Raw genomic sequence first — 21,105 nt, forward strand, 5'->3', positions numbered from 1 at the left:
TAATTTTGCACGCTTTGGTGCCTTTCATGTGGCACTAAGGGGTGCTTAGCTTTGTATTTAGCCAAAAAAATGAAAAAAAAAAAATGACGTAAGGTTCCCCCTATTTTTGTAGCCAGCTAGGGTAAAGCAGACGGCTTCAGCCTGCAGACCACAGCTGGCAGCTTCACCTTGGCTGGTAATCCAAAACTGAGGCACCCCCACACTGTTATTTTAAATTAAATAAATAAAAAAAAAAACACGTAGGGGTCCCCCCAAAATTGGATCACCAGCCAAGGTAAAGCAGACAGCTGTGGTCTGATATTCTCAGACTAGGGAGGTTCATGGTTATTGGACTCTCCCCAGCCTAAAAATAGCAGGCCGCAGCCGCCCCAGAAGTGGCGCATCCATTGGATGCGCCAATCCTGGTGCTTCGCCCCAGCTCATCCCGTGCCCTGGTGCGGTGGCAAACGGGGTAATATATGGGGTTAATACCAGATGTGTAACGTCACCTGGCATCAAGCCCTGGGGTTTGTGAGGTCAGGCATCTATCAGATACCCGACATCACCAACCCAGTCAGTAATAAAAAAAAATAGGCGACAAACACATTTTTATTTGAAAAAACACTCCCCAAAACATTCCCTCTTTAACCAATTTATTAGAAAGAAAAACAAATCCAGATCTGCTGTAATCCAAGGGGTTGCCATGACGATCCACACTGTCCCAGTCAATGAAGAGCAGGATGTTCCCCATTGGCTGGGAGAGCAGTGCAGTGACCTGAGCTAACATCAATGGGTCAGCACAGTGTAGAGTGCCAGGTGGGCGGAGCCTAGCGAGGTAATGTGTGCAGAGTGACAGGTGGGCAGAGCCTAGCGGGGCAATGTGTGCAGAGTGACAGGTGGGCGGAGCCTAGCGGGACGATGTGTGCAGAGTGTCAGGTGGGCGGAGCCTAGCGGGAGCATGTGTGCAGAGTGCCAGGTGGGCGGAGCCATGTGTGCTGGCGGCAGAGTGTGAAGTGGGTGGAGCCTAGCTGGGTCATGTGGTGCTGAGGACGTCAGTGTCGTGGACTGCATGGCTGGGGACAGGTGAGTGTGTGTGTGTGTATGTATGTGTACATGCCGCGTGCAGGAGGGGGCGGAGTGAGCTGAGCGGGGAAGTGTCGGCTTCCTGCACAGTAACTAGGATAAATATCGGGTTACTAACCAAAGTGCTTTGCTTGGATACCCGATGTTTATCTTGGTTACCAGCTTCTGGCAGGCTGCCAGGATTGCTCCCTGCACACTGTAGCTCTAAAAAGCCCTGCTTTTTGCTGCTAGAACCGTTCTCGAACGTAACTAGAACTATCAAACTTTAGCAAAAAGCTCGAGTTCTAGTTCGATCTAGAACACCCCCCAAAATTACTCGAACCGCGAACTGGAGAACCGCGCTCAACTCTAGTGATGATGTCGGCTCCGGCAGTCCGCCCGGCCTCAGCAGAGGCGACACCCGATTGGAAGTCTGCCCCAGATGCGGTGCCAGCCACTCCCAGGTACCCCGTCCCGGCTGTGGAGCAGCCGGAGTGCACCTGCAGAGGGGAGCAGGCCAGTGAGAGATGGAGCCCTTGGCAGTTAGCGAGGCCGGTTGTAGCCGGTTCCGAGGACATCCGAGTAGGCCTGGCTCTTACGCAGGAGGCGGCAGCAGCGACGGTAGCGGAACATGGACGGCTACCTGCAAGTTAAAAAAAAATAGTTGACTGTTTTATGGACTGTCACACCTGTTGAACGTCCTCAAGTTCAGGAGGAGGCCATCTGCACCGCAGGTGTGGGGTAGCAGAACAGTTTAAAGTTTTAGTAAACGTACCTCCTGATATGGGAAGATGTATAGTTGTAATGTGTGCACTTTCTTTTTCCCGTTACAATAAATGTCGGTGCCCAGACAGCCCGAGAACGGGCTGTGTTTTTCCAAGGGGGTGTGTGATGCCCTGGCAAAACCAGGGTGTCACAGAGCCTGCAGAAATCCAGCAAAGGGCAGGCCATTCTCTTCCTTGGTAACCTGATCCCACACCAGTGCAGCAGGACAGACACACCCCCCTACAGGGTAAGAGCAAAACAGAGCAGCAGGGGAGGGGCTGGAGCAGAGTGTGTGTGGGGAGAGGAGTCCAGAGTTGTAGCTCCTGAGCTGCTACAGAAGCGTGCTCCAAAAGGGCCGGGACAGGCTGTTAGTGAGGAAGGGACTTGAGGTGACCGGGGCAGGGTAGTGACCCGCCGGTATCGAAAGAGATCCCGGATCACTGCAGGGGAGTGGACTCCCCGTTCCCGGCCGAGGAGGATAGAAAGAGAAAGAGTGGAGAAAGAGGCACCTGACTGCAGGGAAAGAACAGGGGTCTGCTGCACCATGTGTGGGACTTAAACACCCTCCATACCGAAGGCTGTGGACTCCGGCAGTTTCTAGTTTACTAGTGACTCTGTGTGGTTCAATTGTGAGTACAACAGTGCCATCAGGCACGGCACCGCAGCACTGCGCCCTGCAGCACGCTCCCTCCTACCGGGCCTACCCACGGAGGGGCCAACGCCTCGACTGCTCCCCGCCATCGCTCCCGGGAACCCCCGTCACCAGCAGCGGTGGTGGCCACCATCACCACAACCCCGTGGGTGGCGTCACAACCGACATCCCACCTCCAAACCTCCCCCTTTTCACTCGTGGGCAAGGAGGCGCTGCTCGAGCCTCCGGGTCCAGCCCCGTGCTCGAGCCACCGAGGAGCACCATACCCGAGCGCCAGAGTTTCCTCAGGCGAGCGGCGTTCTCCAAAAACCCCTCTCCGCCCGCGACACCTGATCTTGTGGAAGCCGCGAGAGCCCCATCCACTGTGGAATATGTTCCTCTGAGAGATCACCTGGATTCCTCACAGAAAAACCAAATGCTAGGTGTGATCCATCAGAGACAGGCTGCTTTCTCATCCCAACCAGGTCGAACCACAGTAATCCAACATCATGTGGACACTCAGGACTAGAGATGAGCGAACCGGTCGCGGTTCGGCTCGAGGTGGTTCGCCGAACGGAGGTCTCGTTCGAGTTCGGTTCGTCGAACGTTCGACGAACCGAACTCGAACGTATAGGCTAGAATGGGAGGCAATCACAAACACATAAAAATGCATTATAAATGTACACAAACAGTTAATAAACATTGCCATAACACTTACCGGTCCTCGCGATCCCTTCTGCACTCTGTCTCCTGCCGCTATTCCATCCGATGATCGCTGAATCCTCCCGGTGACCTGCACTGCCAGCAGAGAAGCAGGACCTATCGTGACGTCAAAATAGCCATGTGACCAGTCACGTGGCTATTATCTCATTGGCTACAGACTGGTCACATGACTATGACACGTCATGTAGGACCTGCGAGTGCATCTCTCCGGTACACGGTGCACATATGTGTATCGCCGTGTACCGGCGACATGCTCTAGCACACGGTCGACTCCCCGTTCCGTTAGGGACCGGCTGACACAGCCGGTCATTAACGGAGATCACCGTTGCCATAGCAACGCAGTTAGCGGTGACGTCGCCGCTAACCGCGGCTCCGAGAGCACCGTTGCTATGGTAACGCGTCTGTCAGCGTTACCGCTAGCAGCCAGCAGTGATCACTCACGGAATGAAGGCTGCACGCTGCTTCCCGATTGTAGTGAGCATTGTAGTGAGGATGGAGGTTCCCCAGCCCCAAGTGATGAGCTGGTGAATCTCATCCTCACTACAATCGTCACTACTACTACACTAGAAAGAAAGAAGACAGAAGAGCAGGATCGTGGAGGGCTGACAGGGGGTAATAAAGATGGAGTCTCTAATGTGTCTGTGTATTTATTTCTATTAAAGTATTTTTTCTCTGTGTGGTGTCTTTTTTTTAACCCTTTATTGGAGATTCTTAATGGCCGGGTCAAACGTGCCTGACATTAAGAATCTCTGGCTTAATACTGGCTGGTAAAACAAAGCCAGTATTAACTCATGATTACCCAACAAGCCACCCGGCTCCAGGGCTGTTGGAAGAGTTGGATACAGCGCCAGATGATGGCGCTTCTATGAGAGCGCCATTTTCTGGGACGGCTGCGGACTGAAATCCGCAGCAGAGGCGCCCACAAACCTCGGGCTAACCTGTGCTGCGGATTCCAATCCCCAGCTGCCTAGTTGTACCCGGCTGGACACAAAAATGGGGCGAAGCCCACGTCATTTGTTTTTTAATTATTTCATGAAATAAGTGAAATAATTAAAAAAAACGGGCTTCCCTATATTTTTGGTTCCCAGCCGGGTACAAATAGGCAACTGGGGGTTGGAGGCAGCCCGTGGCTGTCAGCTGTACCTGGCTAGCATACAAAAATATGGCGAAGCCCACGTCATTTTTTTGGTGGGCAAAAAACTTCTGCATACAGTCCTGGATGGAGTATGCTGAGCCTTGTAGTTCTGCAGCTGCTGTCTGCTCTTCTCCATACAGACAGACAGCAGCTGCAGAACTACAAGGCTCAGCATACTCCATCCAGGACTGTATGCAGAAGTTTTTTGCCCCCTGAAAAAATTATGTGGGCTTCGCCATATTTTTGTATGCTAGCCAGGTACAGCAGGCAGGTACGGCTGCCCCCAACCCCCAGTTGCCTATTTGTACCCGGCTGGGAACCAAAAATAAAGGGAAGCCCTTTTTTTATTATTTCATGAATTTCATGAAATAATTAGAAAACAAATGACGTAGGCTTTGCCCCATTTTTGTGTAAAGCCAGGTACAACTAGGCAGCTGGGGATTGGAATCCGCACCACAGGTTGGCCTGAGCTTTCTGGGCCCCACTGCTGCGAATTGCAGTCTGCAGCCACCTCAGAAAATGGCATTTTCATAGAAGCGCCATCTTCTGGCGCTGTATCCAACTCTTCCAGCACCTGCCTGCTATACCTGGCTAGCATACAAAAATATGGCGAAGCTCACGTCCTTTTTTTGTAGTTTTTTGGCAAAAAAAATAAAAAATGCTTCCCTGGATTTTCCATTGCCAGTGAAGGTAACACCAAGCAGTGGGGGTTAGCAGCCAGTAGCTGCTTGGATTACCCTTAGCTAGCAATACAAAAAATGCAGCGGGAGCCCATATATATTTTTTTTAATTATTTATTTAAATAACTAAAAATAAAATGGGCTTCCCTGTATTTTGATTGCTGGACATCACAGTGCTGTAAAAATAAATCTTTAAAAAAATGACGTAGCGCTCCGCGGTATTTTTGATTCTCAGCGCAGATAAAGCAGACAGCTATGGGTTGCCACCCCCATCTGCCTGCCGTTACCTTGGTTGGCAATCAAAATACAGGGAAGCCCATTAATTTTTTCTATTTAAAAAATAGTTAAAAAAAAAAAATGACGTTGGGTCCCCCCATTTTTGATAGCCAGCTAGGGTAAAGCAGACGGCTGTAGCCTGAAAACCACAGCTGGCAGCTTTACCGTGGTTGGGGATCCAATGTGGAGGTCCCCTCAGGCTCTTTTTTATAATTATTTTATAAATATTAATAATTACACAATAAAAGTAGGGTCCCCCCCAAATTGGATCACCAGCCAAGGTAAAGCGGACAGCTGTGGTCTGGTATTCTCAGGGTGGGAAGGTCCATAGTTATTGGGCCTTCACAGCCTAAAAATAGCAGGCCGCAGGCACCCCAGACGTGGCGCATCCACTAGATGCGCCAATCCTGGCGCTTCACCCCAGCTCATCCCGTGCCCTGGTGCAGTGGCAAACGGGGTAATAAATCGGGTTGATACTAGCTGTAAAGTCACCTGAGATCAAGCCCAGCAGTTTGTGATGTCATGGCGTCTATTAGATACCCAACATCATAAACTGTCAGTACTAACAAAAACAAAAAATCGACAAAAGAAATTTATTTGAAAAAACAGTCCCCAAAACATTTCCTCTTTCACCAATTTATTGTAAGAAAAAAAATAAAGGTGTCCCACGACGACTCTGGACCGTCTAGAATATGGGGGGGAGACACTCAGGGAACGTATCCCCCATTTTCTAGGAGTGCAGACCCTTCATGTGAGGAGTGTGGGTGCAATGAATCTGCACTCACTCTCCCCGGGTCCACAGCAGCAGAGTCCATGTCGTAATGGTTGCTACCAAAGCTGCAATGCCCTGCTCATGAGGTAAGGGCATGCCTAATCAGGAGAACTACTGTAGAGGAAACTCTGCTCACTGGTATATAGGTGCTCAGAGGTAATAATAGATAAAATTAGTGAGTAACCTCGGCACTCTAAATCTCCCAGACTAAGTTAGTAAGTCACAATGGATAGTAATGCAAAATCACTCTTTATTGGTCCATATTAAGAAAAAAAAATTTTTCATAAGCATATATGTTTTTGTCCAAAACAAGTTACAAATGACATTTCGGCCTGAGCCTTCGTCAGATTGGACTTATCTGCATGTAATCATGAAAAATGACAATAATCAGTATCACATAAGAGTGAGAGAACAATAACATAAACTCGAACAATGTAGAGGTACAATTGGGATGCAGCAAAAAAATTGCAACACAGCAAGAAATGAAACACATGATACAAATGTCATAATACAGTACAAGGACAATATAGTAATGACAAATATGGGGTCAGAGTAGACTTAGACAGCTCTGGTACGAAAGAGATGTCAATCATAAAGTAACATGTGCAGTAGGTGTAGAGCTACAGTATGCATGGCAGAGCTAATGGGTAGACCGACCATAGAAAAAGAACGGAGAAAAAGTGGAGAAAAAGTGGAGCATAAGAGGAGAAAAAGTGGAGAAAAAGTGGAGAAAAAGTGGAGCATAAGAGGAGAAAAAGTGGAGAAAAAAGTGGAGAAAAAGTGGAGAAAAAGTGGAGAAAAAGTGGAGAAAAAAATGGAGAAAAAGTGGAGAAAAAGTGGAGCATAAGAGGAGAAAAAGTGGAGAAAAAAGTGGAGAAAAAGTGGAGAAAAAAGTGGAGAAAAAGTGGAGAAAAAGTGGAGAAAAAGTGGAGATTAAGAGGAGAAAAAGTGGAGAAAAAGTGGAGCATAAGAGGAGAAAAAGTGGAGAAAAAGTGGAGAAAAAGTGGAGCATAAGAGGAGAAAAAGTGGAGAAAAAGTGGAGAAAAAGTGGAGCATAAGAGGAGAAAAAGTGGAGAAAAAAGTGGAGAAAAAGTTGAGAAAAAGTGGAGAAAAAGTGGAGATTAAGAGGAGAAAAAGTGGAGAAAAAAGTGGAGAAAAAAGTGGAGAAAAAAGTGGAGAAAAAGTGGAGAAAAAAATGGAGAAAAAGTGGAGCACCCTTTGGTACCTTTCATGTGGCACTAAGGGGTGCTTAGCTTTGTATTTAGCCAAAAAAATGAAAAAAAAATGACGTAGGGTTCCCCCTAGTTTTGTAGCCAGCTAGGGTAAAGCAGACGGCAGCAGCCTGCAGACCACAGCTGGCAACCTCACCTTGGCTGGTAATCCAAAACTGAGGGCACCCCACGCTGTTATTTTAAATTAAATAAATAATTAAAAAAAAAAAACACGTAGGGGTCCCCCAAAATTGGATCACCAGCCAAGGTAAAGCAGACAGCTGGGGCCTGATATTCTCAGACTAGGGAGGTCCATGGTTATTGGAATCTCCCCAGCCTAAAAATAGCAGGCCGCAGCCGCCCCAGACGTGGCGCATCCATTAGATGCGCCAATCCTGGTGCTTCGCCCCAGCTCATCCCGCGCCCTGGTGCGGTGGCAAACGGGGTAATATATGGGGTTAATACCAGATGTGTAATGTCACCTGGCATCAAGCCCTGGGGTTGGTGAGGTCAGGCGTCTATCAGATACCCGACATCACCAACCCAGTCAGTAATAAAAAAAAATAGACGACAAACACATTTTTATTTGAAAAAACACTCCCCAAAACATTCCCTATTTAACCAATTTATTAGATTGAAAAACAAATCCAGGTCTGGTGTAATCCAAGGGGTTGCCATGACGATCCACACTGTCCCAGTCAATGAAGAGCAGGATGTTCCCCATTGGCTGGGAGAGCAATGCAGTGACCTGAGCTAACATCAATGGGTCAGCCCAGGTCACTGCAGGGGGGTGACAAGTGCTGCTGTCAGCGAGGTACATTACCTGCGCTGATCTCCAGCACTGCCGACAGCCCCTGTCACTGAGGTCAATGACCGGCGCCTTCACATCAAGTATCGCGAGAGGTCCGTGACGTCACCGCCAGTGTCAGTCTCGGGTCGGAAGCGATAGGTGATGTGACAAGCGGCGGCCATGGAGGACAATGACAGCGCTGAGGTCGGGATGGCGGGACTTCATCACCGCAGGTAAGCCGAGCGGGGAAGGGGGGGTGCATGTGTGTGTGTGTGTGTGTATGTATGTGTACATGCCGCGGGCAGGAGGGGGCGGAGTGAGCTGAGCGGGAAGTGTGGGCTTCCTGCACGTAACTAAGATAAACATCGGGTTACTAACCAAAGCGCTTTGCTTGGATACCCGATGTTTATCTTGGTTACCAGCTTGTGGCAGGCTGCCAGCGATGGCTCCTGCACACTGTAGCTGGGAGGGGGGGGGGGTGTGCGTGAGTGAGAGTGTGTGTGTGTGTGTATATGTATGTATACATCCCACGGGCAGGAGGGAACGGAGCGAGCTGAGCGGGAAGTGTGGGCTTCCTGCACGTAACTAAGATAAACATCGGGTTACTAACCAAAGCGCTTTGCTTGGATACCCGATGTTTATCTTGGTTACCAGCTTGTGGCAGGCTGCCAGCGATGGCTCCTGCACACTGTAGCTGTAAAAAGCCCTGCTTTTTGCTGCTAGAACCGTTCTCGAACGTTTCTAGAACTATCGAGCTTTTAGCAAAAAGCTCGAGTTCTAGTTCGATCTCGAACAGCCCAAAAATCACTCGAGCCTAGAACTGGAGAACCACGAACCGCGAACCGCGCTCAACTCTACTCAGGACATCCATCCCATACAACAGGCTCCTTACCGGGTACCAGAATCTGTTTGAAACACCATGTAGCATGAAATTGAGGAGATGTTACAGCTTGGGATAATTCAGGTCTCACATAGCCCTTGGGCCTCTCATGTGGTGTTAGTACCCAAGAAAGATGGGAGTGCTCGATTTTGGACTACAGATGACTAAATGACCATACTATCAGTAATCCTTACCCAATGCCACGTATTGATGAACTCCTAGACCGACTAGCTGGGGCCCAATATGTCACTACCTTGGATCTCAGTAAGGAATACTGGCAAATCCCTCTAATGGAGGGAGGGAGAGAAAGGTCGGCTTTTATAACCCCATTTGGTCTGTGTGAATTTATAAAATGCCCTTTGGAATGAAGAATGCCCCTGCAACCTTTCAGAGAATGGTGGACCAGATCCTCAAGGGATGCGGTGACTTTGCTTGTGCCTACTTGGATGATATCGCCATCTTCAGCCACACGTGGGAGGAACATCTGAATCAAGTAGCTGTTATTCTTGACCGGATTCTCGCATCAGGCCTAACCATTTTACTTGATAAATGTCAGTTGGGAATGGGTGAAGTACGGTACCTAGGGTATAGAGTAGGAGGAGGGAAGCTACGTCCTGAACTTGGCAAAATCCAGGCTATTAAAATTTGGCCTGTACCCCAAACCAAGAAACAAGTTATTGCTTTTTGGGGCACTGCCAGTAATTACCGAAAACTTGTTTCTCATTTCAACACTGTGGCCAAGCCCCTTACAAACCTCACCAAGAAAACGATGCCCTGAGTGGTGATCTGGACTCCAGCTTGTGATGAGGCTTTTAACCTGCTGAAGGACGCCTTGGTCTTCTGACCCTATTCTGGCTGCTCCAGACTACAAGAGGAGATTCATTGTGCAGACGGATGCTTCTTCTTATGGACTGGGAGCTGTACTCAGCCAGGTGAATGCAGATGGGGAGGAGCACCCCATTGCCTACCTCAGCAGGAAACTGCTGGACCGAGAAGTGGCTTATGCAACTATTGAGAAGGAATGCCTGGGTGTAGTATGGGCCCTTAGGAAACTAAGGCCATGTCTGTATGGATGAGAAGTCACTGTGGTTACTGATCACAATCCACTCACTTGGCTGAATAGAGTCTTTAGTGACAATGGATGCTTAATATGATGGAGCCTGGCTCTTCAACCCTATAACTTTACCATACAATATAGAAGTGGCAGCCAACACCAAAATGCAGACGGATTGTCCAGGCAAGAAGAACTCTGAGTCATGTCAGCCATGACTCGTGTACTTGACAAGCGAGCTGTAGAGGTCACTAGTCCGTACACAACTTGAGGGGGGAAGAGGTTGTAACAGTTTGTCCCCCCAGCCTGCACCATAATATAATCAAACCTCCAGCAGTATTGTAACAGCATGTCCCTCCCTGACCTATGTGTCTGGATTTTAATGTAATCAGGTTTAGGTCAACATCTAGTGGATGACTGTGTCTTTGTTCTTCTCTGCATATCACTCATCCAATACCAGCCTGTAGTCTGGAAACTTCTCCATATAAAGTCACATACTCAAAGGGGTGTGTGAACTCTTTCCTATCCAGGGGGTAGATTTAAGGAGAGGTGGAAGAATCAGCCACATTTTTTGTGTTAGTCGATGCTTTGTTGGGTGAAGGGCTAGGATCTGTTGCTGAGGCCAGGTCCTGGTACCTGTGTCTGGACTATGGGACATTGAAGATCAGCTGCTATGTGTTGTCTCAGCTACGCTGCTGGATTTAAGGAACTCATCTAAGGACTGTTGTTGCATTTTCCTTGGCATCGGATTGCTGGGTGGAACCCCCGAATCTGTTTCCTTTGTGTGGACTCATTATGGACTCTAAAGAACCATTTTGATATTAGATGTTCTATGCTCCCTGACTCAATAAATCTAGTTGGATTGTTCCTCGGCCTGGTGACCCTGCCTGCTCTTGTCGCATACCCCGTCACAGTGGCCACTTCAGTACTGCTGACAACTTGTCTGGATCCATCCTCAGGCCAGTATTCGAGATGATGTAGCCTAGCATATGTAGGGACGACTGCTTTAACAGACACTTTTCATATTTGGCATTATGTATTTCTGATGGCAGATTCTTGGCCTCTTTCTTGTCAAAGACGTCCGCATAAGTCCAGTAGACGGACGGTAGGCCTGGAAGAATAGAGGGTCTGACAGGTGGTTGGGGAGACTGCAGAGAGACAAGATAGTTTTCCTGACAGGCATGACCCCACCTGAGCATGTCTCCAGATCTGCAGTCCATAACTGGTTAAGCTTCCTTAGCCACGGTAAACCCAGCAACATTGGGTGCGACATTACTGGAAGGACATGGAAGGCAATCTTCTCTGTTTGTAACATTCCTATGCGTAGAACAACTTCCTCAGTGACAAATTAGATGACCCCAGGCAGAGGCTTCTTGTCCACCGACAGCACTGGGATAGGAAGTTGCAGCTGACGCACAGGGATCCAGTACTCATCCACTTTAGCTTGTTGTATGGAATTCCTGTCAGCACCAGAGTCCAGAAGAGCTACTTCAGAGAACCTGGAGTCACCACTGGTAAGGCACACAGTCATATACAGTTAGGTCCAGAAATATTTGGACAGTGACACAATTTTCGCGAGTTGGGTTCTGCATGCCACCACATTGGATTTGAAATGAAACCTCTACAACAGAATTCAAGTGCAGATAGTAACGTTTAATTTGAAGGTTTGAACAAAAATATCTGATAGAAATTGTAGGAATTGTACACATTTCTTTACAAACACTCCACATTTTAGGAGGTCAAAAGTAATTGGACAAATAAACCAAACCCAAACAAAATATTTTTATTTTCAATATTTTGTTGCGAATCCTTTGGAGGCAATCACTGCCTTAAGTCTGGAACCCATGGACATCACCAAACGCTGGGTTTCCTCCTTCTTAATGCTTTGCCAGGCCTTTACAGCTGCAGCCTTCGGGTCTTGCTTGTTTGTGGGTCTTTCCGTCTTAAGTCTGGATTTGAGCAAGTGAAATGCATGCTCAATTGGGTTAAGATCTGGTGATTGACTTGGCCATTGCAGAATGTTCCACTTTTTTGCACTCACGAACTCCTGGGTAGCTTTGGCTGTATGCTTGGGGTCATTGTCCATCTGTACTATGAAGCGCCGTCCGATCAACTTTGCGGCATTTGTCTGAATCTGGGCTGAAAGTATATCCCGGTACACTTCAGAATTCATTCGGCTACTCTTGTCTGCTGTTATGTCATCAATAAACACAAGTGACCCAGTGCCATTGAAAGCCATGCATGCCCATGCCATCACGTTGCCTCCACCATGTTTTACAGAGGATGTGGTGTGCCTTGGATCATGTGCCGTTCCCTTTCTTCTCCAAACTTTTTTCTTCCCATCATTCTGGTACAGGTTGATCTTTGTCTCATCTGTCCATAGAATACTTTTCCAGAACTGAGCTGGCTTCATGAGGTGTTTTTCAGCAAATTTAACTCTGGCCTGTCTATTTTTGGAATTGATGAATGGTTTGTATCTAGATGTGAACCCTTTGTATTTACTTTCATGGAGTCTTCTCTTTACTGTTGACTTAGAGACAGATACACCTACTTCACTGAGAGTGTTCTGGACTTCAGTTGATGTTGTGAACGGGTTTGTCTTCACCAAAGAAAGTATGCGGCGATCATCCACCACTGTTGTCATCCGTGGACGCCCAGGCCTTTTTGAGTTCCCAAGCTCACCAGTCAATTCCTTTTTTCTCAAAATGTACCCGACTGTTGATTTTGCTACTCCAAGCATGTCTGCTATCTCTCTGATGGATTTTTTCTTTTTTTTCAGCCTCAGGATGTTCTGCTTCACCTCAATTGAGAGTTCCTTAGACCGCATGTTGTCTGGTCACAGCAACAGCTTCCAAATGCAAAACCACACACCTGTAATCAACCCCAGACCTTTTAACTACTTCATTGATTACAGGTTAACGCGGGAGACGCCTTCAGAGTTAATTGCAGCCCTTAGAGTCCCTTGTCCAATTACTTTTGGTCCCTTCAAAAAGAGGAGGCTATGCATTACAGAGCTATGATTCCTAAACCCTTTCTCCGATTTGGCTGTGAAAACTCTCATATTGCAGCTGGGAGTGTGCACTTTCAGCCCATATTATATATATAATTGTATTTCTGAACATGTTTTTGTAAACAGCTAAAATAACAAAACTTGTGTCACTGTCCAAATATTTCTGGCCCTAACTGTATAAAGGTGAAGTGGACTTGCAGTGACCTAGGGTAGACTAGACTCTCCTGCTGACTCTAGCCAAGGAAGTTTCCCGGCTTCTTGGGTCAAAAGCGGATTATATGCAGGGAGCTTCCACAGCAGTAGCACCCCTCATTGGTGAGACGAATCTCTGGGTGGCGGCGTGCTGGATGTACGTGATCAATCTCCATGGGTTCTGGAACCTCAGGTACAGAAGACTCATTGGCAAGAGATACCGAGATCTTCAGGACAGAGGGTACTGGGTGTGACACCTTCCTCTCATGTGCCTTCTCACAAGCCCATTACTGAAAATGCAGCTCAATCTGAATGGCCAAGCTAATCAGGTCATCCAGAGAGGAGGATGAAGCATGACCAGCTAACTTGTCCTTGATTTTACCAGATAGGCCTCGCCAGAAAGATCCGACCAATGGCTCATTGCTCCAGTGTAGCTCAGAGGACAGGGTGCGGAACTTTATGGCGTACTGACCCATGGTGAGATCCTCTTGTTGAAGGTCGAACAGCGATTCAGTGGTGAATGCAATGTGACCGGGTTCATAAAAAACCTTCCGAAAAGTCTCCAGGAAGAGAGGCAGGTTGGAGACTATAGGATCCATTCTCTCCGGAAACAGAGTAATCCAGTCAAGAGCTCTGCCATCTAGGTGAGAAGCCAGGAAGGCCACTTTGGCAGCATCTGTGGGGTACTGCTATGGTAGGAGACAGAAGTGGAACTTGCAGTGGTTGAGAACCCCAACAAAGCTTCAGATCCCCTCAGTTCCATGGAGGTCTGCTGAGACAAGGGGGTGGACTCCTAGAAGAAAGAGAAGCTGGACCCGAAGGAGGCAATACTGGGGATGTAGTTGCTTGACTGGCAGCATTCTGCAGAGATGTCATTCGTTCATCCATTGAGGTAAGATGCTCCTGTGAGAATACAATATATTTTTCTATATGTTTTTCTAACGTGAGAATACAATATATTTTTAGATATGCTTTTCTTTAGCTAAGCTTTCTTTTGTATATAAGTAACAAGATAGAGCCTGTCTCCTGATTATTGGTGTGTATCAGGAAAGCAAGCATGTGTAGACTGAAGCCTGCAGTAGGTGATGTCTAATACAAGGGAACAGAATGAATATATTGATAATAATGACTGGCTATATCTGTACAAGTTTGGATCCATGACTGGGGTGCTACGTGACAAGGACCCTGCAAGCTATGGTGGGTTGAAGATAATGGCCCCCCACGTAATGGAGGCTTGAAGAGTAAATTTCAAATATGGACATAAACATCATATGCTTCCTGTGTGTGCTTCTAATGTACCCAATGCCACATTGTTAGGAATTCTTTTAAGGGATCAACCCACTATTGCTCTATAAAAGGCTTGTGTATAACAATAAAGCACATCTGGAAGTGCACCTCCTCCTACTGAGTGAGGAGTTTTTACCAGCAATCTTTTTGTGGTCTGAATTCCTCTGCCTTGCTCTCAGTTACTTTACTTTCGATTTGAGATTCAGGAGACCCTCACTGTAAAGAGATTTCCCAAAACTGTGGAATCATCCTTATCACTCCAACACCTGACCTTGTGTGCTTTCCTGGCGAGAGATCTCTTATTGGAGGCTGGTAAGCTGAGCATTGAGTGTTGCAGGATCTACCAGCTGCAGAAAGCTCAGTTGGGTGTCCACTGCCTATTGAATGGTCATCATGAGTTGAAATTGCACCTCCCGCACATGAGAAAGTTCTTGCTGAGCCGAGAACGCAGGGGCAGCGGGGGTTCATGGTCTGGGCAAGCTGGTTATGCTTGCCGGGCAAGCAGTGATTTTAGTAAACTCACTGGGACGCAAAACACAGAAACCAAAACCAAACCAAAAAACAAGAAGGGCTTGACTATGGACTTCAGCCTAGTTTTCTCCAGAGCCCCTAATGGTGGAGGTGTTGCACTGCAGGGATTGGTTTGGGTGCTACTCGGGAGACTATTGTTTTGTAGGATGGACTCAGGAGTATGAGAGCAACAGTTACTGTTGGTAAATAAAAATGGCAGAAGGTATAAAGGCTCTGTTTGGGATGGATGAATGGATGGATGGACGTCAGCAGCCGGAGACAATACTAGTGGCAGCAGGTGTAATGGAAGGCAGCCGAGATGGTAGCTCACAGCAGCAGTAATTAGATATAATGGCAGCAGCACTCTGTAATACAGACAGGTATAAGCAACAGAACTAGCACAACTTAAATAGCAGCAGCACAGTGCTAGTGAATCTGACTACAGCAATGAGTCTAGGTGAAACTCATTGCCCAGGCAGCTTCTCAAATGCCAGAGTTTGCTTAAATACCTATGGCTTCCCAGCTGACCTTGGAGGTACTTCTGGGTTATGATGATGCTAGCCCTTTAAGAAAGGGGTCTGGTTGCAGGGCTGCTAGGAGTACAGATGCTCTCTGTCGCTGTAGCATGGGACGGAGAAAGGACCACAGCAGGAGGACGCCTGGACAGGTGAGGAGGAACAGTAGAATGCGAGGTTGCCAGCTTGGGTATAACAGGGTCTTTTCAGCTAGGTAAGTTGTGAACAAGCGCAACAGCCCATAGTGGCAATAACTCAAGTCAGTCAATGAATACTGGGAAGCATTATGTGAACTCAGTGGGAAAAATTGGAGAAATATCGCTATCATACACATATTGGGGTCCTAAGGTTCAAAGGGTCTATCTTTCCAAGTTTATGCTTCCTAATCTGAACATAGCATTAAATATTAATAGAGACCCTAATGTCAGAGGTGTGTCCTTTATTAGACTCCTTGCTGTAGTTTTAATAAAATCAATCACCGTTTTATCCACCGCAGCTTTTCTAGTCCTCACAATCCTGAGCTCTGTCTTATTCTGTCAAGTTATTGATTAAAAGCCTTTTGCCTATACTCTGTGAGTCGACCATCAGGGTTTTCGGTAGGTGTACTCTGGCGCCGGGACTACGGCTACTTTACTCTCGATGGGGTTATCACAGGTGGTCGGTCCCGGCTTCGTGCCCTGGGTGCTCACTCTGCGGCTGGGGAATGGTGTACAGGCGATGATTTTGGGGATTTACGTGACGCCACCTGTGGTGTCTGGTAAGTGGATATACCAGCGCTGCCCACGGCCGACCTCTGAGGCGATGGTGACGGCAGCTTAAGATCTCTCAGTTCCCCACAGGTGGAGCTATTTTACCTCAGGGAGGCGGGTCGATGACCAGGAGGGAAGCGACCGAGCGGTGATGGCTGCCTTCTTCTCTGACGTCGCAGGATCCTGTCGAATGGCGGAGAAATGACACACCGAGTCCACATCAGCTTAAACAAGTCCTTTTTACTAACATCTGGTTTGTTTTGCACAGTACTCAGAAACAGTTCGGTTACCAGAAGGCCAATGGTCACAAATTTCGGAGGAGATTTAATGACAGAGTTTTTTCTCTGAGGTAACCTTTCTATGTCTCTTTCTCGGTCTCTGCTCTGAGGGCTCTGTGACTCCCTCTTTAACCCCCTTGTTAGTCTCGTCACTGGTTTTCCCAGGGGTCTGATGCTGCATGGTTTCTTTATCTATCCTGCAACAGCGTCGTGAACTCGGCTTGGGGTTAGTAGTCAGACTCTTGATGGGTACCCGGACTCCTCTTATTTAAGATCCCAGGTTAATGGTCAATGGTTTGGGGATAAACCTGACAAACCTCCTCGGTTCCATTATACCGGTGTCGACCTGAACTCTTCAGCCGGCTCTCGCCAGACCTAAAGTGTCCCCTTTCCATCTGGGTTACCCCTTTTTCTGTGTCTTTCTTTTCTTTCGGGGCACCCTCGCTCAGGACGTCTGGCCTATCTTATTTCTAGCCCTTCTTTCAGTTATCTATTTACTCTCGTCTCTGCTTGTCACTCTTTACTGACTGACTGTTAACTGACCAACTGTCACCCAGTCATCCTGGCAACCATGTCGCGTCTCACGCTCAGCTAGGCTCCACCCCCCTATGGACCTACTATATAAACAGTCCAAGGAATATGAAGGTAGGGGCTGCTGAGTCAATGTTACTCAATCTAATATAAGACTCTGCATTTCTTCTCTCTTTCACCTCTGACCAAAGAGCACTGCACCTTGCTGTTAAGGTGCTGTATTCCCCTGTAGTGCCTAACCACAGGGGCGCCACACTCTGCATATAGAGAAAGATGTCACTCAATGGTATGGGGAGTGGGGATAGACAGTGCTCATGAATAGAGTTGAGCGCGGTTCGCGGTTCGAGGTTCTCCAGTTCGCGGCTCGAGTGATTTTGGGGGCTGTTCTAGATCGAACTAGAACTCGAGCTTTTTGCTAAAGCTCGATAGTTCTAGATACGCTCGAGAATGGTTCTAGCAGCAAAAAGACAAGCTAATTACTAACTGGCTTTCCGCTGTAATAGTGTAAGTCACTCTGTGACTCACACTATTATGAAATTTCAGTGTATAGTGTGCGGGAACAGCGCATTCAGATCACTGCTGTATGGATTATGGATTATGGATTATTATTCGCCTTTTTTTTTTTTTTTTCCTTGTCTTCCTTCCCTAAGCGCGCGCGTGTAGTGGGGCGGGCCAGCATGTCAGCCAATCTCAGACACACACACACAGCTAAGTGGACTTTTAGCCAGAGAAGCAACGGCATGTGTGATAGGATGTCCATGTCACATGTCCCTGCATTATAAAAACGGACATTTTCCTCCAGGACGCCATTATCTGCCTTCTGCGTCCTTGGTGTCAGTCACCGCTGGCGCAGCTCCTATCTCCGATACTGCTGTGTACGCTCTATACACAGCGCTGTACAGAATAGGGATAGCAGTTTCTATCAGTCCTTTTAAGGGCTAATACCAGAAGGGTCAGAGCCATAGGTGACAGGTCCGTGAAAACAGAGTTTAACAGGTACACAAGATGACAGCGTCTGTGCAGCTAAGGTCAGGGATTTCCTCGCTGCATTTCCCCATTAGGAGGGATAGAAAGGCAGGCTTCCTTTCCTCTACAAAGAGACCCACAACCCTGCCACTGTACCCTCCTGCCCTTTGCACAATCAAACTCATTGCTACTAAGCCATTATACGAGCAAACACTGAGTGAACTTAGTGGCATCCTAAACATGGCTGTTGGACTTCTGTATTGTCCCACTAGTGCAAAGATATTTGCAGCACGTCTGCCTGCATTGCACACTCCAACTCATTGTTACTAAGCCAATATACTAGCAAACACTGAGTGAACTTAGTGGCATCCTAAACGTGGCTGTTGGACTTCTGTATTGTCCCACTAGTGCAAAGATATTTGCAGCATGTCTGCCTGCATTGCACACTCAAACTCATTGTTACTAAGCCATTATACTAGCAAACACTGAGTGAACTTAGTGGCATCCTAAACGTGGCTGTTGTACTTCTGTATTGTCACACTAATGCAAAGATATTTGCAGCATGTCTGCCTGCATTGCACACTCAAACTCAATGTTACAAAGCCATTATAGTAGCAAACACTGAGTGAACTTAGTGGCATCCTAAAAGTGGCTAATGGACTTCCATTAGTGTCCCACTGGTGCAAATTTATGTGCTTCACCTCTGCATTGCACACTCAAACTCATTGTTACTAAGCCATTATACTAGCAAACACTGATTGTACTTAGTGGCATCCTAAACGTGGCTGTTGGACTTCTGTATTGTCACACTAGTGCAAACATATTTGCAGCACATCTGCCTGAATTGCACACTCAAACTCATTGTTACAAAGCCATTATAGTAGCAAACACTGAGTGAACTTAGTGGCATCCTAAAAGTGGCTGTTGGACTTCTGTATTGTCCCACTAGTGCAAAGATATTTGCAGCACGTCTGCCTGCATTGCACAGTGAAACTCATTGTTACTAAGCCATTATACTAGCAAACACTGAGTGAACTTAGTGGCATCCTAAAAGTGGCTGTTGGACTTCCATTAGTGTCCCACTGGTGCAAATCTATGTGCATCACCTCTGCATTGCACACTCAAACTCATTGTTACTAAGCCATTATACTAGCAAACATTGAGTGAACTTAGTGGCATCCTAAACGTGGCTGTTGGACTTATGTATTGTCCCACTAGTGCAAAGATATTTGCAGCACATCTGCCTGCATTGCACACTCAAACTCATTGTTACAAAGCCATTATAGTAGCAAACACTGAGTAAACTTAGTGGCATCCTAAAAGTGGCTGTTGGACTTCTGTATTGTCCCACTAGTGCAAAGCTATTTGCAGCACGTCTGCCTGCATTGCACACTCAAACTTATTGTTACAAAGCCATTATAGTAGCAAACACTGAGTAAACTTTGTGGCATCCTAAAAGTGGCTGTTGGACTTCTGTATTGTCCCACTAGTGCAAAGATATTTGCAGCACGTCTGCCTGCATTGCACACTCAAACTCATTGTTACTAAGCCATTATACTAGCAAACACTGAGTGAACTTAGTGGCATCCTAAACGTGGCTGTTGGACTTCTGTATTGTCACACTAGTGCAAAGATATTTGCAGCACGTCTGCCTGCATTGCACATTCAAACTCATTGTTACAAAGCCATTATAGTAGCAAACACTGAGTGAACTTAGTGGCATCCTAAAAGTGGATGTTGGACTTCTGTATTGTCCCACTAGTGCAAAGATATTTGCAGCACGTCTGCCTGCATTGCACACTCAAACTCATTGTTACTAAGCCATTGTACTAGCAAACACTGAGTGAACTTAGTGGCATCCTAAAAGTGGCTGTTAGACTTCCATTAGTGTCCCACTGGTGCAAATCTATGTGCATCACCTCTGCATTGCACACTCAAACTCATTGTTACTAAGCCATGATACTAGCAAACACTGAGTGAACTTAGTGGCATCCTAAACGTGGCTGTTGGACTTCTGTATTGTCACACTAGTGCAAAGATATTTGCAGCACGTCTGCCTGCATTGCACACTCAAACTCATTGTTACAAAGCCATTATAGTAGCAAACACTGAGTGAACTTAGTGGCATCCTAAAAGTGGCTGTTGGACTTCCATTAGTGTCCCACTGGTGCAAATCTATGTGCATCACCTCTGCATTACACACTCAAACTCATTGTTACTAAGCCATTATACTAGCAAACACTGATTGAACTTAGTGGCATCCTAAACGTGGCTGTTGGACTTCTGTATTGTCACACTAGTGCAAAGATATTTGCAGCACATCTGCCTGCATTGCACACTCAAACTCATTGTTACAAAACCATTATAGTAGCAAACACTGAGTGAACTTAGTGGCATCCTAAAAGTGGCTGTTGTACTTCCATTAGTGTCCCACTGGTGCAAATCTATGTGCATCACCTATGCATTGCACACTCAAACTCATTGTTACAAAGCCATTATAGTAGCAAACACTGAGTGAACTTAGTGGCATCCTAAAAGTGGCTGTTGGACTTATGTATTGTCCCACTAGTGCAAAGATATTTGCAGCACGTCTGCCTGCATTGCACACTCAAACTCATTGTTACTAAGCCATTATACTAGCAAACACTGAGTGAACTTACTGGCATCCTAAACGTGGCTGTTGGACTTCCATTAGTGTCCCACTGGTGCAAATCTATGTGCATCACCTATGCATTGCACACTCAAACTCATTGTTACTAAGCCATTATACTAGCAAACACTGAATGAACTTAGTGGCATCCTAAACGTGGCTGTTGGACTTCTGTATTGTCACACTAGTGCAAAGATATTTGCAGCACGTCTGCCTGCATTGCACACTCAAACTCATTGTTACTAAGCCATTATACTAGCAAACACTGAGTGAACTTAATGGCATCATAAACGTGGATGTTAGACTTCTGTATTGTCCCACTAGTGCAAAGATATTTGCAGCACGTCTGTCTGCATTGCACACTCAAACTCATTGTTACTAAGCCATTATACTAGCAAACACTGAGTGAACTTAGTGGCATCCTAAACGTGGCTGTTGGACTTCTGTATTGGCACACTAGTG

This window comes from Anomaloglossus baeobatrachus, chromosome 10 (genome assembly GCF_048569485.1).
Source record: "Anomaloglossus baeobatrachus isolate aAnoBae1 chromosome 10, aAnoBae1.hap1, whole genome shotgun sequence".
NCBI classification, from domain to species: Eukaryota; Metazoa; Chordata; class Amphibia; order Anura; family Aromobatidae; genus Anomaloglossus; species Anomaloglossus baeobatrachus.